This window comes from Mesoplodon bidens (assembly GCF_964165515.1).
Source record: "Mesoplodon bidens genome assembly, chromosome: 16".
Classification (NCBI taxonomy): Eukaryota; Metazoa; Chordata; class Mammalia; order Artiodactyla; family Ziphiidae; genus Mesoplodon; species Mesoplodon bidens.
Genome location: NC_138173.1, coordinates 31,535,990 through 31,559,667, shown reverse-complemented (window position 1 = coordinate 31,559,667; position 23,678 = coordinate 31,535,990).

Genomic DNA, 23,678 nt, shown 5'->3' with positions numbered 1-23,678 from the left:
TTGCCTGTTTCAAAATTCCCCGTGTATGGATCCCAATATATATTTCCTAAGTTATTCTTTACTATTTTTCTATAATAAAATTCAATTTTCTCATTTGTAAAATGTAATATTCATCAAAGACAATACTATAAGGATTTAATGTGGTAATCACATGCTTAACTTATAGTAAATATTCTATAAATATTAGCTCTCTGCTCCTCCTCTTTTTCCTTTTTCCCTTTATTTTGTTCTTCTTTTACCTCTTCTATTATACCTATTATTATTATATTTTCATGTTAAACTGGGTAACACTTTTAGCTCTTTTGTGTTCTTTACCTCAATCCATATAGTCCATTGTGCCATTTTTGTGAACATGTAGTATGTTCTCTTCTGTTTTATACATTTGTATACTTGTAACTTTTTGGAATTATACTTTATCTATTTTATATTAACTTGTGATCCCTTACAAAAGAGTACTTTGACTTGCATACTGTAGCACAATGCCATTCATTAAATAGATATACATTTTGTCTACTGGGAAATGAGTGGAAGTTTAACTTATGAATTTTGAGGATGCATTGAAATTTTAAAGGTTAGACTTTTTGAATCAAAGTCCAGGGTTATTATTTTTTAACTTAAAGTTGCAGATATAAACAAAAATAGAAGGTCAAATATACTTTCTGAAATAAACAGGTATAAAGTGTATACAATCAAGATGAAATCCCATAAAGATAAAGAGAAGGTAATTAGGTTAAGAAGACAGAACATTTTGCATAAATACAAATAAGCCATGCTTAGCTTTGTGCAAAGACCTAAGGAAAAGCTGAAGGCATCATGGGTTACAAATTACATATGTCATTGCTATAGTTTCAGAAGAAAAAAAGGATACCAGGCTAAGTAAATTACAATGAAATATGCAAACACTCTTTACTTGCTTTTCCAAGTAGGGAAATTGGGGTGATGATTAGCAACCTCCACTAAACTGAAAAATATTCAGGTCATTTATTTTTTGTTTGTTTACCCAATATTTAAAGAATTCTTTTGACATAACAGTATATTTGATAATTAGTTGAAGTGTTTGGATCCACATTATCTAAAAAACCAAGTGTATTTTATTAAATGTTAAGTGCTGGTATAAAAATGAATAACTCAAGCTACAAGTAGTGTAATATATAGATAACAACTGAGTGGTCTTGGTGTAAAGTACATTTCATTGTCTTTCTGTTTTCCATTCTCTTCCTCTTTAATCTTTCTTCCTCCCAGGCTGTTGTGTACTTCCCCCAAGTTCCCTTTCTCTGCTTAGTCAAGTGCACTGGTTATGGCATTGTATTATAGCTAATGTGTCAAATGCTTTCAAATCAAGGTCTATTTTCTGTAATTTTTATTTAACTTTAATGTATTTCTACTGCTTGGTTTCTATTTTTACAGCATAAATGTACAGAAATAGTAGAAAAACAACTAATATTTATAGAGTGCTTTTGCACTTAGAAAGCACTTTCACCGGTGTTCTTTCCTTGATATTTTAAAACTACCCCATTTCCTCCCTTTTTAAAAAAAAAATGCTGAAACATGGAGAGATTTGTTCAAGATGGTGGAGTAGAAGGACATGCTCTCACTCCCTCTTGTGAGAGCACTGGAATCACAACTAACTGCTGAACAATCATTAACAGAAAGACACTGGAACTCAACAAAAAATATACCCCACATCCAAAGACAAAGGAGAAGTCACAGTGAGATGGTAGGAGGGGCACAATCACAATAAATTCAAATCCCATAACTGCTGGGTGGGTGACTCACAAACTGGAGAACACTTATAACACAGAAGTCCACCAACTGGAGTGAAGGTTCTGAGCCCAACATCAGGCTTCCCAACCTGGAGGTCCAGCAAAGGGAGGAAGAATTCCTAGAGAATCAGACTTTGAAGACTAGTGGGATTTGATTGCAGGACTTCAACAGGACTGGAGGAAACAAAAACTCCACTCTTGGAGGGCACAAACAAAGTAGTGTGTGCATCAGGAACCGGGGGAAAGAGCAGTGACCACATAGGAGACTGAACCAGACCTACCTGCTAGTGTTGGAGGGTCTCCTGTAGAGACAAGCTGTAGCTGTGGCTCACCTTGAGGACAAGGACACTGACAGCAGAAGTTCTGAGAAATAGTCATTGGAATGAACCCTCCCAGAGTCCGCCATTAGCCCCACAAAAGAGCCTGGGTAGGCTCCAGAGTTGGGTTGCCCAAGCCAAACAAACAAAGGGGAAGAAAATCAGCCCCACCCATTAGCAGACAAGCAGATTAAAGTTTTACTGAGCTCTGCCCACCAGAGCAACACCCAGCTCTACCCACCACCAGTTCCACCCATCAGGAGGCTCACACAAGCCACTTAGATAGCCTCAACAGCAGAAGGCAAAGAGCAGAAGCAAGAAGGACTACAATCCTGCAGCCTGTGGAAGGAAACCCACATTCACAGAAAGACAGACAAGATGAAAAGGCAGAGAACTATATACCAGAAGAAGCAGCAAGATAAAACCTCAGAAAAACAACTAAATGAAATGGAGATAGGCAACCTTTCCGGAAAAGAATTCAGAATAATGACAGTGAAGATGATCCAGGATCTTGGTAAAAGAGTGGAGGCAAAGACTGAGAAGAAATGATTTAAAAAGACATAGAATAATTAAAGAACCAACAAACAGAGATGAACAATGTGATAACTGAAATGAAAAATACACTAGAAGGAATCAATAACAGAAGAACTGATGCAGAAGAACAGATAAGTGACCTGGAAGACAGAATGGTGAAATTCACTGCTGCAGAATGAGAATAAAGAAAAAAGAATGAAAGGAAATGAAGACAGCATATGAGACCAATGGGACAACATTAAACGCAACAACATTGGCATTATAGGGGTACCAGAGGGAGAAGAGAGAGAGAAAGAACCCGAGAAAACATTTGAAGAGATTATGGTTAAACACTTCCCTAACATGGGAAAGGAAATAGCCACTCAAGTCCAGGAAGTACAGAGAGTCCCATACAGGATAAACCCAAGGAGAAACATGCCAAGACACATAGTAATCAAATTGGCAAAAATTAAAGACAAAGAAAAATTATTGAAAGCGCCAAGGGAAAAATGACAAATAGCATACAAGGGAACTCCCATAAGGTTAACAGATGATTTATCAGTAGAAACTCTACAAACCAAAAGAGAGTGGAATGACATATTTAAAGTGATGAAACAGAAGAACCTACTGCCAAGATTACTCTAGCCAGCAAGGATCCCATTCAGATTTGATAGAGAAATCAAAAGCTTTACAGTGAAAGAAAAGCTAAAAGAATTCAGCACCACCAAACCAGCTCTACAACAAATGCAAAAGAACTTCTCTAGGCGGGAAACACAAGAGAAGAAAAGGACCTACAGTAAAAAAAAAAAAAAAAAACAATTAAGAAAATGATCATAGGAACATACATATCGATAATTGCCTTAAACATCAATGGATTAAATGCTGCAACCAAAAGACACAGCATTGCTGATTGGATACAAAAACAAGACCCATATATATGCTGTCTACAAGAGACCCACTTCAGACCTAGGGACACATACAGACTGAAAATGAAGGGATGGAAAAAGATATTCCATGCAAATGGAAATCAAAGGAAAGCTGGAGTAGCAATACTCATATCAGATAGAACAGACTTTAAATAAAGAACGTTACAAGAGACAAGGAAGCACACTACATAATGATCAAGGGATCAACCCAAGAAGAAGAAATAACAATTATAAATATATATGCATCCAACATAGGAGCACCACAATACATAAGGCAACTGCTAACAACTATAAAAGGGGAAATTGACAGTAACACAATAATAGTGGGGGACTTTAACACTGCACTTACATCAATGGACAGATCATCCAAAATGAAAATAAATAAGGAAACAGAAGCTTTAAATGACAAAATAGACCAGATAGATTTAATTAATATTTATAGACAGTCCATCCAAAAACAGCAGATTACACTTTCTTCTCAAGTGCGCATGGAACATTCTCTAGGATAGATCACATCTTGGGTCACAAATCAAGTCTCATTAAATTTAATAAAATTGAAATCATATCAAGCATCTTTTCTGACCACAATGCTATGAGACTAGAAATCAATTACAGGGAAAAAAAATTGAAAAACACAAACACATGGAGGCTAAACAATACAGTACTAAATAACCAAGAGATAACTGAAGAAATCAAAGAGGAAATCAAAAAATACCTCGAGACAAATGACAATGAAAACACGATGATCCAAAACCTATGGGATACAGCAACAGCAGTTCTAAGAGGGAAGTTTATAGCAATACAATCCTACCTCAAGAAACAACAAATATTTCAAATAAACAATCTAAACCTACACTTAAAGGAACTAGAGAGAGAAGAAAAAACAAAACCCAAATTTAGTAGAAGGAAAGAAATCATAAAGATCAGAGCAGAAATAAATGAAATAGAAATGAAGTAAACAATAGCAAAGATCAATAAAACAAAAAATTGGTTGTTTGAGAAGATAAACAAAATGGATAAAGTTTTAGCCAGACTCATCAAGTAAAAGAAGGAGAGGGATCAAATAAAAAAATCAAATTAAAAAAAATAGAAATGGAGGAGAATTTACAACAGACACTACAGAAATGCAAAGCATCTTAAGAGACTCCTGCAAGCAACTCTATGCCAATAAAATGGACAACCTGGAAGAAATGGACAAATTCTTAGAAGGGTATAACTTCCTAAGACTGAACCAGGAAGAAATAGAAGATAGGAACAGATAAGCCACAAGTAATGAAGTTGAAACTGTGATTAGAAATGTTCCAACAAACAAAAGTCCAGGACCAGATGGCTTCACAGGTGAATTCTATCAAACATTTAGAGAAGAACTAACACCCATCCTTCTCAAATTCTTCCAAAAATTGCAGAGGAAGGAACATTCCCAAACACACTGTATGAGGCTACCATCACCATGATACCAAAACCAGACAAAGATACTACAAAAAAAGAAAATTGTAGGCCAATATCACTGATGAATATTGATGCAAACATCCTCAGCAAAATACTAGCAAACAGAATCCAACAGCACATTAAAAGGATCATACGCCATGATCAAGTGGGATTTATTCCAGGGATGCCACGATTCTTCAATATACAGAAATCAATCAGTGTTATACAACATATTAATAAATTGAAGGAGAAAAAAACATATGATCATCTCAATTGATGCAGAAAAAGCTTTGGACAAAATTCAACACCCATTTATGATAAAAACTCTCCAGAAAGTGGGCATAGAGGGAACCTACCTCAACATAATAAAGACCATATATGACAAACCCACAGCAAACATCATTCTCAATGGTGAAAAAATGAAAGCATTTCCTCTAAGATCAGGAACAATACAAGGATGTCCACTATCACCACTATTATTCAACATAGCTTTGGAAGTCCTAGCCATGGCAATCAGAGAAGAAAAAGAAATAAAAGGAATACAAATTGGAAAAGAAGAAGTAAAATTGCCACGGTTTGTAGATGACATGATACTACACATAGAGAATCCTAAAGATGCCACCAGAAAACTTCTAGAGCTTATCAATGAATTTGGTAAAGTTGTAAGATACAACATTAATGCACAGAAATCTCTTGCATTCCTAAACAATAATGATGAAAAGTCTGTAAAAGAAATTAAGGAAAGACTTCCAATTACCATTGCAACAAAAAGAATAAAATACCTAGGAATAAACCTATCTAGGGAGAAAAAAAGACCTGTATGCAGAAAATTATAAGACACTGATGAAAGTAATTAAAGATGATTCAGAGAGATGGAAAGTATACCATGTTGTTGGATTGGAGGAATCAATATTGTGAAAATGACTCTACTACCCAAAGCAATCTACAGATTCAATGAAATTCCTTTCAATTTACCATTGGCATTTTTTACAGAATTAGAACAAAAAAAACTTAAAATTTGTATGGAGACAAAAATGACCCTGAATAGCAAAAGCAGTCTTGAGGGAATAAAACGGAGCTGGAGGAATCAGGCTCCCTGACTTCAGACTATATTACAAAGCTACAGTAATCAAGACAATATGGTACTGGCACAAAAACAGAAATACAGATCAAGGGAACAGGATAGAAAGCTCAGAGATAAACTCACGTGCCTATGGTCAAATAATCTATGATGTAGTATGCAAGGATATACAGTGGAGAAAAGACAGTCTCTTCAATAAGTGGTGTTGGGAGAACTGGACAGCTGCATGTAAAAGAATGAAATTAGAACACTCCCTAACACCATACACAAAAATAGACTTAAAATGGATTAAAGATCTAATGTAAGACTAGACACTATAAAACTCTTAGAGGAAAACATAGGAAGAACACTCTTTGACATAAATCACAGCAAGATCTTTTTTCATCCACCTCCTAGGGTAATGGAAATAAAACCAAAAATTAACACGTGGGACCTAATGAAACTTAAAAGTTTTTGCACAGCAAAGGAAACTACAAACAAGCCGAAAAGAGAACCTTCAGAATGGGAGAAAATATTTGCAAAGGAATCAGTGGACAAAGGATTAATCTCCAAAATATATAAACAGCTCATGCAGCTCAATATTAAAAAAACAAACAACTCAATCCAAAAATGGACAGAAGACCTAAATAGATATTTCTCCAAAGAGGACATACAGATGGCCAAGAAGCACATGAAAAGCTGCTCAACATCACTAATTATTAGATAATTATAAATCAAAACTACAATGAGGTATCACCTCACACCAGTTAGAATGGGCATCATCAGAAAATCTACAAACAACAAATGCTGGAGAGGGGGTGGAGAAAAGAGAACCCTCTTACACTGTTGGTGTGAATGTAAATTGATAGAGCCACTATGGGGAACAGTATGTAGGTTCCTTAAAAAACTAAAAAGGGAATTACCACATGACCCAGCAATGCCACTGCTGGGCACATAACCAGAGGAAACCATAATTCAAAAAGACACATACACCCCAGTGTTCATTGCAGTACTATTTACAATAGCCAGGACATGGAAGCAACCTAAATGTCCATTGACAGACGAATGGATAAAGAAGATGTGGTATATATATATACAATGGAATATTACTCAGCCATAGAAAGGAACGAAATTGGGTCATTTGTAGAGACATGGATGGATCTAGAAACTGTCATACAGAGTGAAGTAAGTCAGAAATAGAACAACAAATATCGTATATTAACACATATATGTGGAACCTAGAAAAATGGTACAGATTAGCTGGTTTTCAGGGCAGAAATTGAGACACAGATGTAGAGAACAAGCGTATGGACACCAAGGGGGGAAAGTGGCAGGGCGCTGGTGGTAGTGATGTGATCAACTGGGAGATTGGGATTGACCTATATACACTAATATGTATAAAATTGATAACTAATAAGAACCTGTTGTATAAAAAATAAATAAAATTAAATTAAAAAGTAAAAAGAATAATGCTGAATCTCTAGGAATTTTTTATTTGCTTAGGGAAATATAACTAGTAAATGGCAAATCAAGGATTCAAACTTCATCTTCTACAATCTGCAAAATCTCTGCAAAGTGACTTTCATCAGTGCAATACCAGGACTTTATATACTTCCTTGCTCTTTTTAGGAGAAATATTCATTCTAAACTTTAAATAAAATTCTTCCCTGCTACTCATCATACATGATGGTGTTTTCTTTTATTCATTGATTAAAATGTCCAACTTTAGAAGCACAGAGTCCTCCAAGTTCCAGTCAGTTTATGATGGAGGATGCATTGTTATGTCCAGGACAACAATGAATTTAGGTAACAAGGTTGGAAATCTGTTCAGTGCAGTCTCATGCAACAGCTGGATTTTAGTTGGACTCATCAGGGAAAGGGCGCTTACCATGAACACCTACACGTGTGATCCAGTAAATTCGATCAGTAACCATGAATTGTGTGGCAGACCAAAATTCTAGTCCATTGGCAAAAGTCCAAAAGGCAGTAAAATTGTAATAAGATTCCTGAAGAAGAGTATTGGCTAGAGTTATGAAAACATTCTTGAGTTCTGCCCATCAAGAGAAGATCACCTGTCCATTTTCAGTTCAGCACAGTTGGTGCTAAGGCTAAATAGTTCAGTAGACACCATCAGTTTTAGCCAATATTTCAGTCCAAGACACCATCAAAGTTGAGCTCATTCAAAATATTAGTGACATAGACCCAGGAATTCAGGGGGACCTTGTGAATCAAGGCCCCTTATCAAGCCAGTTTTACTTTCAGAGGCAGAGGGGACATAAACATTCTCCCAAAATTATAGCAGCCATTTTTTCATATAAAGCTGCAATGCTGCTGGCATGTAGCCTAGTGCATTCTTGGATATACAAATTCTATTTAATAAGGGAGGGATTTTGGCTCTTCCCACATTGTTTGTTGAGTTTGAGCTGATCCACCTCAAAATGGGAATATCAAAATGGAAAGTCACACACTTCTATGTTTCAGGTATTTCATTTAATAAGTGCTCTATTGAGAAGTCAATAGCTGCTTTACAAAAGGAGTTTACTTGGTCATCATGTCAGAGGAGACATGACTGCCAAACCTTAAGAGGTACCATGGTGTAGAGGCTGCTTTTCATTGTCAGAGCCTCCAAAGCCAAAATCCTCAGCACTTGTAGCTCAAATGGAATATTAGGGTTGTGTGACTCCAAGTAGTAGCATTGGTTTTTGGTACCAGAGACTTTTCCCAATTAGGGGAGTTCCTCTGGCATTTATGAACATTCAGCAAGTAAAACATCGATACAATTAATTATACATTCAATAGTTTAGAAACCACAACAACAGTACATTGAATTGGCTCAGTGGATCCCACCAACAAGGTCACTTAGTTTTCCTTCCCCATTATAAACTCTGCCTAAAACTTATATGTTGAACTTGGGTACCCCTTCCTCCCATGGAACGAGATATGATGGTGACTTGGGAGGACTCTACCCAACAGAATCATAAATTTTGTAATTCTCCCCTCCCCAAAATTCCCCAACATACTTGGAATATAGCTTTTGGATTCTCTTGGAGACAATAAGAACTGCATCCCACTCTTAATAAGCTTTCTTATTTAAGTAGCTGAAGTTGACATTGGGCTAAAGCAGGAATCAGTGAGGATAAAGGGAGAGAATGCTACACACCAATAAGCAAGGTACATTTACTTTGGTTACAAGAGGTGCTGAATTTCTGACCTCAAAAATTTATCTATGTTTGTCTCACAAGAATTTAAATATTGAAGGTCGTTTCTAATTCTCCAGTGGGTCACTTTTGTCATCATTGTAAACGATCTGGATCAACAAAAGCCTCAATTTTAGTCAATGCCTAATCTATGATTTCCCATAAGAGTTTTTTGTTTGTTTGTTTGTTTCAGGGAATTCTTCCCTAGATGATCAAAGCTCTCTTATAGCATCCAGAACCCGTTAAAAACAACACAAAACAAAATAAAACCCCTCAGATCTCCAACTATCATCTTCAAATGGATCTAAGATAGGCATAATAGACTGCAAGAGGGGCTAAGCTATAAGGCAGCCCAGTTATTTCCAGTGTTTCTCAAAGAGCATTGCATGCCCTTTCCCTGTTTCTAAAATGAAGTAGCCATTTTTTTTTTTGATTCACCTTACTTCTGCCTATACCTCTTGTGAATTCTCCTTCTTCCATGCTATTTAGGTGGCCATTTCTGTAACTGCTGTTTGAAAGTAAGTAGAACTACTTCTGTCCTTCCAGGATGAATCTTAGCACTAGGTATTATAATGGATGGACCTAAGGCTGCTCAACATATTGGCAAGAAACTCCCCCTTCCATCCACCCTCCCTCTCCCTCCATCCCTGTCCCCATCTATGGGAGAATTAACAATTATAGCACACTGTTCAGATAGCTGTCTTTGAACCTACTTTCAAGTTGTCAGAATGCAACTACTACCCAATTGTTTTTCTAATTAACAGGCAATAAAGTTGAGAAATATTTATTTCCTGGTTGACCATACAATTTGATCAACATGCTTATTACCAATTTCCATGGATTTCCCATAAATTCTATTAGGCTGCATGGCTTTCATTCTTCCTCTTCCAGAAATTCTTATCTCTATCAGCATCCCATCTTCACTGCCAAAACATCTTTCTAGAACTGCAAAAGATCTGAGATTTTTACCTAATTTGCCAGGTAATAAGTTAGACTGCCACAAAACAGAGACAGTTTTGTGGATGCTGGGAGAAGACACGAGTCTCCTGTGTCAGAGACAAAGGACTTTATTTTTCATGACAGTAATAGTAGCAAGAGTATCCAAATTTTTGCATATATTACATGAATTTCAATTCTCCCAGGATGAAGAAGGCCAAATGACCTTTGCAAACATAGTGGGTTTCAGGAACTTGAGTATTTTATAATAGGAAGTAAGCATGTTTGCCCTTTGCTTCTATAGGAATCATTGTCTCATTATGTTAAACAGCAAGCAAGGTTACTCTTTGTTTCAGAGACACTGTATCTTCTTAGTCTGACCACTATGCAAACATCTTTGAAAAGAGAGACCAGAACAAAGGGCAGTTAGTGACTCACGCATGAGACATGTAGACACATGAGAGCCACTGAAAATCGTCTCCTAACAATAACAATAATGTGAAATTATCACTAAACATAACTCACAATTTTGATAAAAATTTCATTGACACTTTTAGGGAGGGAATTGGAATTAAGAATATCTTTTCTAATGAACAAATACTTCCCATATAAATTTGGTGCTGTTATCTATAGAATTACACACAGTCCGTTATTTAAGATGGCTCGATCTACAATTTTTTCAACTTTATGGTGGTGAGAAAGCTATAAGCATTCAGTAGAAACAATATTTTGAATTTTGATCTTTTCCTGGTCTAGCAATATGTAGTATGGTACTTTATGTGATGCTGGCGGTGGCAGCACGCCACAGCTCTAGTCAATCATTTGATAACAGGGTAAACAACTGGTACACTTGTTTTTCAATTTCAGTACTAATTCAATAAATTACATGAGACAGTCAACACTATTATAAAATAGGCTTTGCATTAGGTGATTTTGCCCAACAGTAAGCGAATGTACATGTTCTGAGAACATTTAAGGTAGGGTAGGTTAAGTTATGATGTTTGGTAAATTAGGTGTATTAAATGTATTTTGATTATGATCTTTCAACTTATGATGGGTTTATCTGGAAGTAATCCCATCATGAATCGAGGAAGATCTATAAAGTGAATGGATGACTATCTCTTGTAATTTATGCATTGGTATGATAATACAATCAACCCTCAATATGTATATATTTTATTGAAATTCAAATATTTATTTCCTTTCCCCAGATTAGCTAGAATTATCATGGTTGCACAACAACTATGTGTTCTCAGAAATAGTGCTAAGATGTTTGTTGAACAAGAAAGGATGGAAACAATTCATGGGGGATTGTATGTGAGCTGGACAGGGTCAAGAGAAGCTGGCGAGCGCCTGCTTGATATATCTTGCTGATACTGAAAGAAGGAGGCATTGTTAACACTCAGAGGGCCTTAAATTCTAGTCTGAAAAAGATTAATGCATGTTTCCCATGTAATAACATGCTTTAGATAAGAAAGCTAACAAGTGTTGTATTTGGTAACATCTGTTTATATTTAATTGAGTAGTGACTTAATGGCATCTGTATGTAGAGTTGTTTCACAAAAACTACACATTAAAACACAATTTTGGAGGGAATGGAACTGTACTTTTTTTCCTCAAAGGTGGCACTTTATAGTAATTTACCTCTTGTTAGCTATAATCTATAATTTTTTACACAATTTGGATAGTAAATTCTGATTTATTGTAGTGATTTAATTAGTAACACAAACATTTCATAAACTTCTAATTATTTTTACAACTGTATTCTTAGCATATAAGCATATAATGAAAGAAGTATTTTAATATGTTAATGTATCTATATGTTAATATAACATAAAAAGGAATAATGGTGTCTGAATAACAAAGCTCACAATGTGGTTACATTAAACAAACTCTAAAATAGTAATAAAAAAAAAACGAGTTGGGATTTTTAAATCTAAGTTCAAAGCAAGAGAAATCCTAGGATAGATAGAAATAGTCATACTATTTAGGGGTGATTTTAGTTTAAGCCATATATCAATAGAGACAAAGTTTGTTACTCAAATTACATTTTGCTTCTACCTTCTCTAACCTGAAGAACTATTTCAATCTAAAAAGCAAGAGGGAAGAAAATCCATGGTGGTTGAATAGTTAGCAAGAGTAATCTCTTTACATATATTCATGTATTCTATATCCCCAAATCTCTGAATCTATAGTTTTTAAATGTAATATGCAAATGATTTACTGAAAAAAGTAATGAAGTAAGAGTTAAGAGAGCAGCTGGCTTAACCTTGAGCAATTCACTTAAACTATCTGGTGTTAATTTTCTAGGTTGTGAAATGAGCTTTTTGGATTAAGAAATGTGTGGGCAAATTAGATTGATGGTTATATCTACCTTCTAACCAACCAGTTGTATTTTCTTTCTATAGATAACATTGCAATTATTAGGAGTTATAATGAGTCCAGACAAATGATCAAAGACATTACCTAAGACATCTTGTTCATCACTCAAAACATCTTAGCCTTTAGACTGGAGAAACATTGGAAGATAGCACACCACCTTCAATTGTGAGTACCCTTGAGACATGGACCACATGGTATGGTGACAATTACTGGTCCAACTGATCATTGCAACTTTCCAAATAAGGAAAGGGGGAACAGATTTTGATCGACTGTTTAGTTCTTCCCAAGGACTATACTAATACAAATCCTTAATGAGCTAAGCTTTTATTGGCCCAGTTCTGCAAACAAAGATCTTGAAATATATTAGCAAGTAAATGGAGGAGCCAGATGTCTTTGCCATTTATTTTATATCAAATCTATTTTCTATGCAGTAAGTCACACCACTACCAAATAAAAAATTAAGTGAAATAACATTGCTCTTTCTGGATGACTCATCTTTTGAATAGGTTTTGTAATGCCTTGAGGATAAAGATCATGGTTTATTCATTATGATCCTCTGAGCCTAGTGAAAAATCTGTACACACTAAGTGTTCATTAAATATTGTGTATACATTTTATTGAAGTTCAAATATTTGTTTCGATTCCCCAGATTAATTAGTACTATCATAGTTGCAGAGTAACTCTGTGTTCTCAGAAACAGTGCTAAGATGTTTGTTGAACAAGAAAGGATTGAAACAATTCATGGGAGAGTGCATGTGAGCTGCACAGTGTCAAGAGAAACTTGGTATATCGTGTTGACACTAAAAGAAGGAGCATTTGCTGATGACGAGAAAGTTTATGAAACATAATGGTATTTTTCTCATCAATGTATAAGATTTTTATTTAATGAAAATTTGTACCTCTCATCAGTTTTCTACTTGATGTAACAGTGTAGAACATTGAGATACTAGACATTTTAACTGGTAATAAGTGTGAAAATAGTTTTAAAACATGGAAAATCTTGATGAATTTCTGAGGACCCACACAACTATGTTTCATAGATTATTTAGGGATTAATAGCTTAAATGATTCTTTCAAAATAAATTTAATTAATAAGTTTAATTAAAAATAAAAATGATTCTATTATCAACAAACCCTTTATTAGGAGCATATAAAAAAGAAAGACTGGGCTTCCCTGGTGGCGCAGTGGTTGGGAGTACGCCTGCTGATGCAGGGGACGCGGGTTCGTGCCCCGGTCCGGGAGGATCCCACGTGCTGTGGAGCGTCTGGGCCCATGGGCCATGGCCGCTGGGCCTGCGTGTCCGGAGCCTGTGCTCCACAACGGGAGAGGCCGCGGCAGTGAGAGGCCCGTGTACTGCAAAAAAAAAAAAAAAAAAGAAAAACTATCATAATGGTATGGATGAAAGACTTGAAAAGTAGGAAAATAAAATGGAAAGAAACAAATGCTTTAGAATGATTAAAGGGAAATTATTATATATGGAAAAAAGGAGATCCATCATGCAGATATTTCCAAATAGAGAACAAAGTAAATGAACAAAAATACTAAAAGATATGACAGAAGGAAATTTATTAGAATAATGATAGCACTGAATTTTACCAGATTAAGCAGATATAACACATTCTTGGGAAATTGATTAAAAAAGAAAAAAAAAAAAAGAAAAAACAGTCAACAGGTTTCCAAAATCCAAACCAAATGAAATAAAATACATACTTACATGACTAGCCCTAGAAATCTCCAATGAGTTTCATTATTTGATAGAAATAGTGATCTCTTATTTTTATACCAGCTCAACTTACTATTCAAGTTCAAAAGCAGTGGTTAGACTTTTTTTTAACCAATAGAAATGAGGGAATATAGGAGCCATGAGTCCATTTTGAAACAACTGCTCTATGGTAAAATTCAGAGCATAAAATAAATATCATATTTCTTACATGCATTGGATTGGTTTATATAAGTATCATTCATTCATTCTTTCAATAAAGATTTAACATTCTTCCTTTCTGAAGCACCCGTTATGCTAGGTCCTGGTGATTCAGCAGCAAACAATTTAGAGGAGGTCCCTGATCCCATAGAGCTTACGTTTTTTTGGCTGGAAATTGGAGGAGGGGGGCGGAGATAAAATGATAATTTATCATGGTGACTGGCAGGTTGAGAGATCTTTCAGATAACTATTTAGTAAAGGATTCTCTGAATAGGTGACCAGTATGCTGAAGATACTAATTGCAGCATTGGTACATGTACAAATGGTCAATAATTCATCAATATTTTGTACATTCTATATTCAGTTGCTCCCAAACTCTTCTAGGGATAAACTGGCCATAATTCTACAATTTCATGTGTTGTAGTCGTTTCTCACCATTTAAAGCTAACCTTACTTTTTTTTGTTGTTGTTTTGCTTAAAAATTGATAACTGATTTTGTTGTATTTCTTAATGGAAATATTTCAATTGTGCATTCATTTTTAATAGCTTTATTGAAATATAATTGATATACAAAGAAATGCACATATTTAATGTGTACAAGTTGATGAGTTTGAACATATGCAATATGTGTTCAAACACCTGTAATAATATAACTATCAATGTAACAGACATATCTAATTCATCCCAAAGTTTCCTTGTATCTCTTTGTATATGACTCTTAAGTATTTACATATAAAACATTAATGTATTTTCCATTATGATGATAAGGATATTCTTTAATCTTTTCATTTGTTGGATTCTAAAACATAGTTAACTTGAGTTTACTTTCCATGAATAAACACCATGCAAGTCAAACACCTCCACTGTGTTATGTTTTAACTAATTTCTGCCAGAGTGACTCTCTCTCCTGGTCAAATAAATATGTTGGTTGTCATGAGAATTTTGCTAAGTGAAACAAATATGGTTCTTTTGTTGCAAAACATGGGGTTGAATCCTGACTCTACTCCTTTACTTGCTGTGTGACTTTAGGCAAACTACATATCTTTTCTCATACCAATGAAATTTGCAAATTTGTGGCAAGACACATGAACTAAAAATGTTTTTGCCATCACCTTTCTAATTTCTACACCTTTCTAATTTAACATGCTAAAGGATTGGCCAAATAATAATATGGCTTTAATGTGGTACACTCATGCTCATGCTAGTTCCTAAGAATGAAAGACTGGCCTACTCCATTATATCTTCGCAAAGGCGAGAGCTGATTTAAGTCACTGTCTCTCCATTACTGTTAAGATTTCCACTTTTATTGACACTACTTAGGCTCTTTGTAACTCACTTTTAACTTTTCTCTATCATTTATCTTTTGTTCTTTTGACTGTTCCAGTCTCTCTTCCATATAATTCTCATTTTGTGTGTGTGTGTGCAATTGCTTGCCAATGTGAGTATTGTTATTCACCTGGTAGGAAGTATAACGATTTCTGAAGCATTAAGCATAATCATTTTTCTTATGTTATGCTTGGTTATCTTCAGTTGCTAGATGTTCACAGGTCACTTTTACAGAGCCATGAACATTTTGTTAGTTTCTCCTTCCTTCCCTTTTACTTTCTTACTCTTCTTCTCTCCCTTCCTCTCTCCCTCCCAATCTTCCTTCTTTGCCCCTTCTTGTCTCCTATAATTCTGATTGTATTTTTTTCTTTAGCCTTAAGGAAGTCTAAAGTTCAACTTCTAAATAACTGAGATGAAACTCTATTTCAAATATATCATGTATATAATTTATATGTATATAGAGTTCAGAAATTATTTTACTCAGTTGTATTGTACATATTTATACACTAAGGACATTAGCCATATAAAATATCTAGTCAAATTTGAATTTTAAATAAACAACAGATAATTCTTTCGTATATGTTCCAAATATTGCATGGGATATATTTATACTAAAAATTATCTGTTGTTTATCTGAAATTCACATTTAACTGTATTTTTATTTGCTAAATTTGGCAATCTTAACCTAAGTATTTCTTACAGTCCTGATAAATGAGTTTTTTTAATCAAGCAGTGTTAAAAATCATTTTATAATTTTGAACGTTAAAGCTATGTCAGTTGTCCACCAGGGAGATGTAAACAACATATACATCAGGAAAATTAGAAATTGCCAAATATAACATGACAAAATTCTTTATGACATGTATAATACCTGTCAAATAAAACTACCTATTTTCACTTTTATAATAATTGAATATATTTTTGTATTATTTATTATAACATCTCTAATTCATTTTATTGGAATTAAAAACAGAGACATTTATTTACAAATAGGTAAATAGCCACCTTATACTGAATCAATATACTGACTTATTCTAAAACACTTAGAAATTTATTGATGTCCTTGAGCAGCAGATAATACAGAAGAAAAACTAAATAAGGAAGTTTGCAATGAGAAGCAAATGCTAAATCAGAAGGAACTTAAGTGGGGATGGGAAACATGATTTTTTTTCTCTTTCTATAAAAGTATTTCTTATGGTAGAACAATTTCACATGTATGTCAACATAAAAGGCTATTTTTAAATAGAAGCCCTCTTTTAAATTATATAATCCATAAAGAAAAGTGATCATCGTGCGTTGCTGCACCTACGGAAAAAAAAAAAAGAAAAAAAAATCATTGACAGGCTTCAGAGCCTTCCTCCTCCTCTCAGACATGCACATTATGATGACCTCTAGTGGTAAAGCCAAGCAAATGTGCCAGCATACGCAGACACACCCAGACACACAGGCATAGAATAACTTTTAATATAGAAGCCTCATGTAGGTATAAAAACTCACCTTACTATTACATCAATCCATGTGTTCTTCTGAATTTAATTCAGGATAATATAAAATATAATTTAATATAATTAGTATAGGCAGATTATGAAACTTACTAAACTAACAGAAAAAAATAGATTAAATTACATTTGTATCTAGTACATAGTAACACAATTTTAATTTTTGACTTCTTAACAATACAGGTATTGATTATGACTTTGACATCAATTTATACATGCACAGAAGCTGATAAATTTAGAATACTTCAGAAATTATCTAATTCAAATTCTTCATTTGACAATTAAAATATATTGAGCAGAGAATGATTGGCAGGCTTGCTTAAATTCCATCAGCTATTTATTGACAAAGCTAGAACTAAGAAAAGTCTCTAATACTACCATCTCAGTGCAGTTTCTAATATCCACCAACGCCTCCTAATTAACAGTTCACCATATTTACTATAAGAGGAAAAAAAGAGCAGAACCCTGTGGTTTTGTATAGGGACCTAATATTCATTAAAGAAAGTCTATACCTTTCCTGAAGGAAGGTATTAATCATATTTTCTACAGACTATATTCATACCCTAAGTGGCAGCAAATAAAGTCTTATATTCTGATTAAGGTTAAGATATAGCTATGTATGTATATCAATGACAAATACAATTGGGGAAATTATTAAAATTGAATTTAATAACCTTAAACCATTATGTCAAGAAATATAACAATAATCTGAAAATATAGATTTCATTTGAATAGAGAACATTTTACATTCAATTTTACTATGACATTTTAGTAAAAGCTCAACATATTTAAATAATTATTATGTAATAATGGAGTTTTTAAAATAAAAAAAAACGGGGATATTTTATAGAAGATTCAAATCATAGATAAGAAAATGAATTACCTATGCTCTTCAAAGTCCCCAGAAACCTTGAAATTTAACAATTTATGGGAACTGTATTTATGGATTATTTTGTTTAAACGAATTGTAGGTTCATAAACAGATTTCAAATACATTTTTCTGTTCTTGGTCAGTATCCCATATCATGAGTTTTCATATATATATAGTGTGTGTGTGTGTGTGTGTGTGTGTGTGTGTGTGATACACGGGCCTCTCACTGTTGTGGCCTCTCCCGTTGCAGAGCACAGGCTCTGGATGCACAGGCTCAGCAGCCATGGCTCACGGGCCCAGCCGCTCCACGGCATGTGGGATCTTCCTGGAGCGGAGCACGAACCCATGTCCCCTGCATTGGCAGGCGGACTCTCAACCACTGTGCCAACAGGGAAGCCAAGAGTTTTCATATTTTTAATTTCACTTTTAAATGGAGGTACTTGAATGGCTTCTGATAGGGTGTTTATATATATATATATATATATATATATATATATATATATATATATATATATATATATACATATATAAATGATTCAAAAATTATTTTAGCTATGAAAAACTACATAATTTTGGTTTGGAAATTTGATCAAAATGACAAAGGTCATATGCACTTGGAAGCTTCACTGAATATTTTGCTTTGTAGTAAAACTCCCATTCCTGGTTGTCTTCAAGAAGTACTTGAATGACTACCTATTAAGAATAGCTAGGGCTTCCCTAGTGGCACAGTGGTTGAGAGTCTGCCTGCCGATGCAGGGGACACGGGTTCGCGCCCTGGTCCAGGAAGATCCCACATGCTGCAGAGCAGCTGGGCCCGTGAGCCATGGCCGCTGAGCCAGTGCATCCGGAGCCTCTGCTCTGCAACGGGAGAGGCCACAACAGTGAGAGGCCCACATACCAAAAAAAAAAAAAAAAAAAAAAAAAAAGAATAGCTAAATTAATTTTTTCTTTGGGTGAGAACATCCCCTCCCTTTACACTTAATGAAGTGTCTCTCTAAATTTTGTATTAACAGTTCAGTCCTCACTGTCCTATGGAGTTTACTCCCAATGCAATTTAAATGAAAATGAAAAATTAATAAAAATTTCATGTAAACATATCCAATATTTAACTTCATTGTCTTATTTCCAAGGCTTAAGAATCATCTGAGTAAGATTCTCTAAAGATAGAAAATAAAAGTTATTTTTTTCACTAATTTTTATTAATTACTATTGGAGTATGGTTGCTTTAAAATGTTGTGTTAGCCTCCACTGAACAACGAAATGGATCAACCATGCACATAGAGATATCCCTTCACGTTTGGACTTTCCTTCCATTTAGGTTACCACTGTGCATTAGGTAGAGTTCCCGGTGCTATATAGTATGTTCCCATCAGTTGTCTATTTTATACATAGTATCAATAATGTATATGTGTCAATCCCAGTTTCCCAATTCCTCCCACTCCACCCCTTTCCCACTTGATCTCCATACATTTGTTCTCAATGTCTATGTTTCTGCTTTGCAAATAAGATCATCTATACCATTTTTCTAGATTCCACATATATACGTTATTATACAATATTTGCTTTTCTCTTTCTGACTTCACTCTGTATGACACTCTCTAGGTCCATCCATGTCTCTACAAATGACTCAGTTTCATTCCTTTTTATTGCTAAGTAATATTCCATTTTATATATATACCATATCTTCTTTATCCATTCATCTCTCAATGGACATTTAGGTTGTTTCCATGTCCTGGCTATTGTAAATAGTGTTGCAATGAACATTGGGGTGCGTGTGTTTTTTTTGAGTTATGGTTTTCTCTGGGTATATGCCCAGTAGTGGGATTGCTGGGTCATATGGTAGTTCTATTTTTAATTTTTTAGGGAACCTCCATATTGTTTTCCATAGTGGCTATATCAATTTACATTCCCGCCAACAGTGCAAGAGGGTTCCTTTTCTCCACACCCTCTCTAACATTTATTCTTTGTGGATATTTTGATGATGGCCATTCTGATCAGTGTGAGGTGATACCTCATAGTAGCTTTGATTTGCATTTCTCTAATAACTAATGATGTTGAGCATCTTTTCATATATTTGTTGGCCATCTGTATGTCTTCTTTGGAGAAGTGTCTATTTAGGTCTTGCACCCATTTTTGGATTGGTTTTTTTTTTTTTTTTTTTTTTTTTTTTGATATTGAGCTGCATGAGCTGTTTGTATATTTTGGAGATTAATCCTTTGTCAGCTGCTTCATTTGCAAATATTTTCTCCCATTCTGTGCATTCTCTTTTCTTCTTGCTTATGGTTTCCTTTGCTGTGCAAAAGCTTTTAAGTTCCATTAGGTCCCATTTGTTTATTTTTGTTTTAATTTTCATTACTCTAGGAGGTGGGTCAAAAAAGACGTTGCTGTGGTTTATGTCAAAGAGTGCTCTGCCTATGTTTTCCTCTAAGAGTTTTATAATATCTGGCCTTACATTTAGGTCTTTAATCCATTTTGAGTTTATTTTTGTGTATGGTGTTAGGGAGTGTTTTAATTTCATTTTTTTTTTACATGGAGCTGTCCGGTTTTCCCAACACCACTTATTGAAGAGGCTGTCTTTTCTCAAATGTTTATTTTTACCTCCTTTGCCATAGATTAGGTGACCTTAGATGTATGGGTTTATCTCTGGGCTTTCTATCCTTTTCCATTGGCCTATATTTCTGTTTTTGCACAAGTACCATACTGTCTTGATTACTGTAGCTTTGTAGTATGGTCTGAAGTCAGGGAGCCTGATTCCTCTAGCTCCACTTTTCATTTCAAGATTGCTTTGGCTATTCAGGGTCTTTTATGTTTCCATACAAATTGTAAAATTTTTTTATCTAGTAATGTGAAAAATGCCATTGGTAATTTGATATGGATTGTATTGAATCTGTATATTTCTTGGTAGCATAGTCATTTTCACAATATTGATTCTTCCAATCCAGGAACGTTGTCTATCTCTCCATCTGTTTATGTCATCTTTGATTTCTTTCATAAGTGTTTTACAGTTTTCTGAGTACAGGTCTTTTGCCTCCTTCAGTAAGTTTATTCCTAGATATTTTATTCTTTCTGTTGCAGTGGTAAATGAAATTGTTTCCTTATTTTCTCTTTCTGCCCTTTTGTTGTTAATGTATAGGAATGCAAGAGATTTCTGTGCATTAATTTTCTATACTGAAGCTTTACCAAATTCATTGATGAGCTCTAGTAGTTTTCTGGTGACATCTTTAGGATTTTCTAGGTATAATATCATGTCACCTGAAAACAGTGACAGTTTTACTTATTTTCCAATTTGGGTTCCTTTTATTTATTTTTCTTTGATTGTTGTGGCTAGGACCTCCAAAACTATGTTAAATACTAGTGATGGGAGTGGGCATCCTTGTCTTGTTCCCGATCTTATCGGAAATGTTTTCACTTTTTCACCATTGAGAATAATGTTTGCTGTGGGTTTGTCATATATAGCCTTTATTATGTTGAGGTTGTTTCCCTCTATGTCCACTTTCTGGAGAATTTTTCTCATAAATAGGTGTTGAATTTGGTTGAAAGCATTTTCTGTTTCTATTGAGATGATCACATGGTTTTTATTCTTTAATTAATTTATGTTGTGTATCACATTGATTTCTGTATATTAAAGAATCCTTGCATCTCTGGAATAAATCCCACTTGATCATGGTTTATGATCTTTTTAATGTGTTGTTGGATTCTGTTTGCTAGTATTCTGAGGATTTTTGCATCTAAGTCCATCAGTGATATTGTCCTGTAATTTTCTTTTTTCATGATATCTTTGGTTTTGTTATCACGGTGATGGTAGCCTCGTAGAATGAGTTTCGGAGTGTTCCAAGGTCTGCCATTTTTTGGAATAGCTTCAGAAGGGTAGGTGTTAACTTTTCTCTAAATGTTTGATAGAATTCACCTGTGAAGCCATCTGGTCCTGGACTTTTGTTTGTTGGAAGATTTCTAATCAGAGTTTCAATTTCAGTATTTGTGATTGGTCTGTTTATATTTTCTATTTCTTCTTGGTTCAGTCTTCGAAGATTGTACTTTTGTAAGAATTTGTCCATTTCATCCAGGTTGTCCATTTTATTGACATATAGTTGCTTGTAGTACTCTCATATGATCGTTTGTATTTCTATCGTGCCAGTTGTAACTTCTCCTTTTTTGTTTCTAAATTTTACTGATTTGAGTCCTCTCCTTTTCTTGATGACTCTGGTGAAAAGTTTATAAATTTTGTTTATCTTCTCAAAGAACTAGCTTTTAGTTTTATTGATCTTTGCTACTGTTTTCTTCATTTATATTTCATTTATTTCTGCTCTGATATTTATGATTTCTTTCCTTCTACTAAATTTGCATTTTGTTTCTGCTTCTTTCAATAGTTGCTTTAAGTGTAAGGTTAGGTTCTTTGAGATTTTTCTTGTTTCTTGAGGTAGGATTGTATTGCTATAAACTTCCCTCTTAGAACGGCTTTTGCAGTGTCCCATAGATTTTGGGTCATCTTGTTTTCATTGTCACTTGTTTCCTGGTATTTTTAAATTTCCTTTTGAATTTCTTCAGTGATATCTTGATTATTTAGTAGCATATTGTTTAGCCTCCATGTGTTTGTATTTTTTACAGTATTTTCCTATAATTGCTTTCTAATCTCATAACATTGTGGTCAGAAAAGATACTTGATACAATTTCAATTTTCTTAAATTTACTAAGGCTTGACTTGTGACTGAAGATGTGATCCATCTTGGAAAATGTTCCATGAACACTTGAGAAGAAAATGTTTTCTACCACTTTCAGGTGGAATGTCCTATAAATATCCACTTAAATGTTACTTATATCTACTGTGTCATTGTAAGCTTGTGTTTCCTTATTTATTTTCTGTTTGGTTGATCTGTTCATTGGTGTAACTGGGGTGTTAAAGTGCCCCACTATTTTTGTGTTACTGATGACTTCTCCTTTTATGGTTGTTAGCATTTGTCTTATGTATTGAGGTGCTCCTATGTTGGGTGCATCAATATTTACAATTGTTATATCTTCTTCTTGGATTGATCCTTTGATCATTATGTAGTGTTCTTCCTTGTCTCTTGTAATAGTCTTTATTTTAAAGTCTATCTCGTCTGATATGAGTATTGTTACTCCAGCTTTCTTTTGATTCCTATTTGCATGGAATATCTTTTTCCAACCCCTCACTTTCATTCTGTATGTGTCTCTTGGTCTGAAGTGGGTCTCTTGTAGACAGCATATATACAGGTCTTATTTTTGCATGCATTCAGCTAGTCCGTGTCTTTTGGTTGGAGCATTTAATCCATTTACATTTAAGGTAATTATAGATATGTCCATTCCTATTACTATTATCTTAATTGCTTTGGGTTTGTTCTTGTAGGTTTTTTTTTTTTCTTGTGTTTCCCACATACAGAAGTTCCTTTAGCATTTGTTGTAGTGCTGGATTGGTGGTGCTGAATTCTCTTAGCTTTTGCTTCTCTGTAAAGCTTTTGATTTTTCTGTCAATTATGAATTAGATCCACACTAGGTAGAGAAATCTTGGTTGTAGGTTTTTCC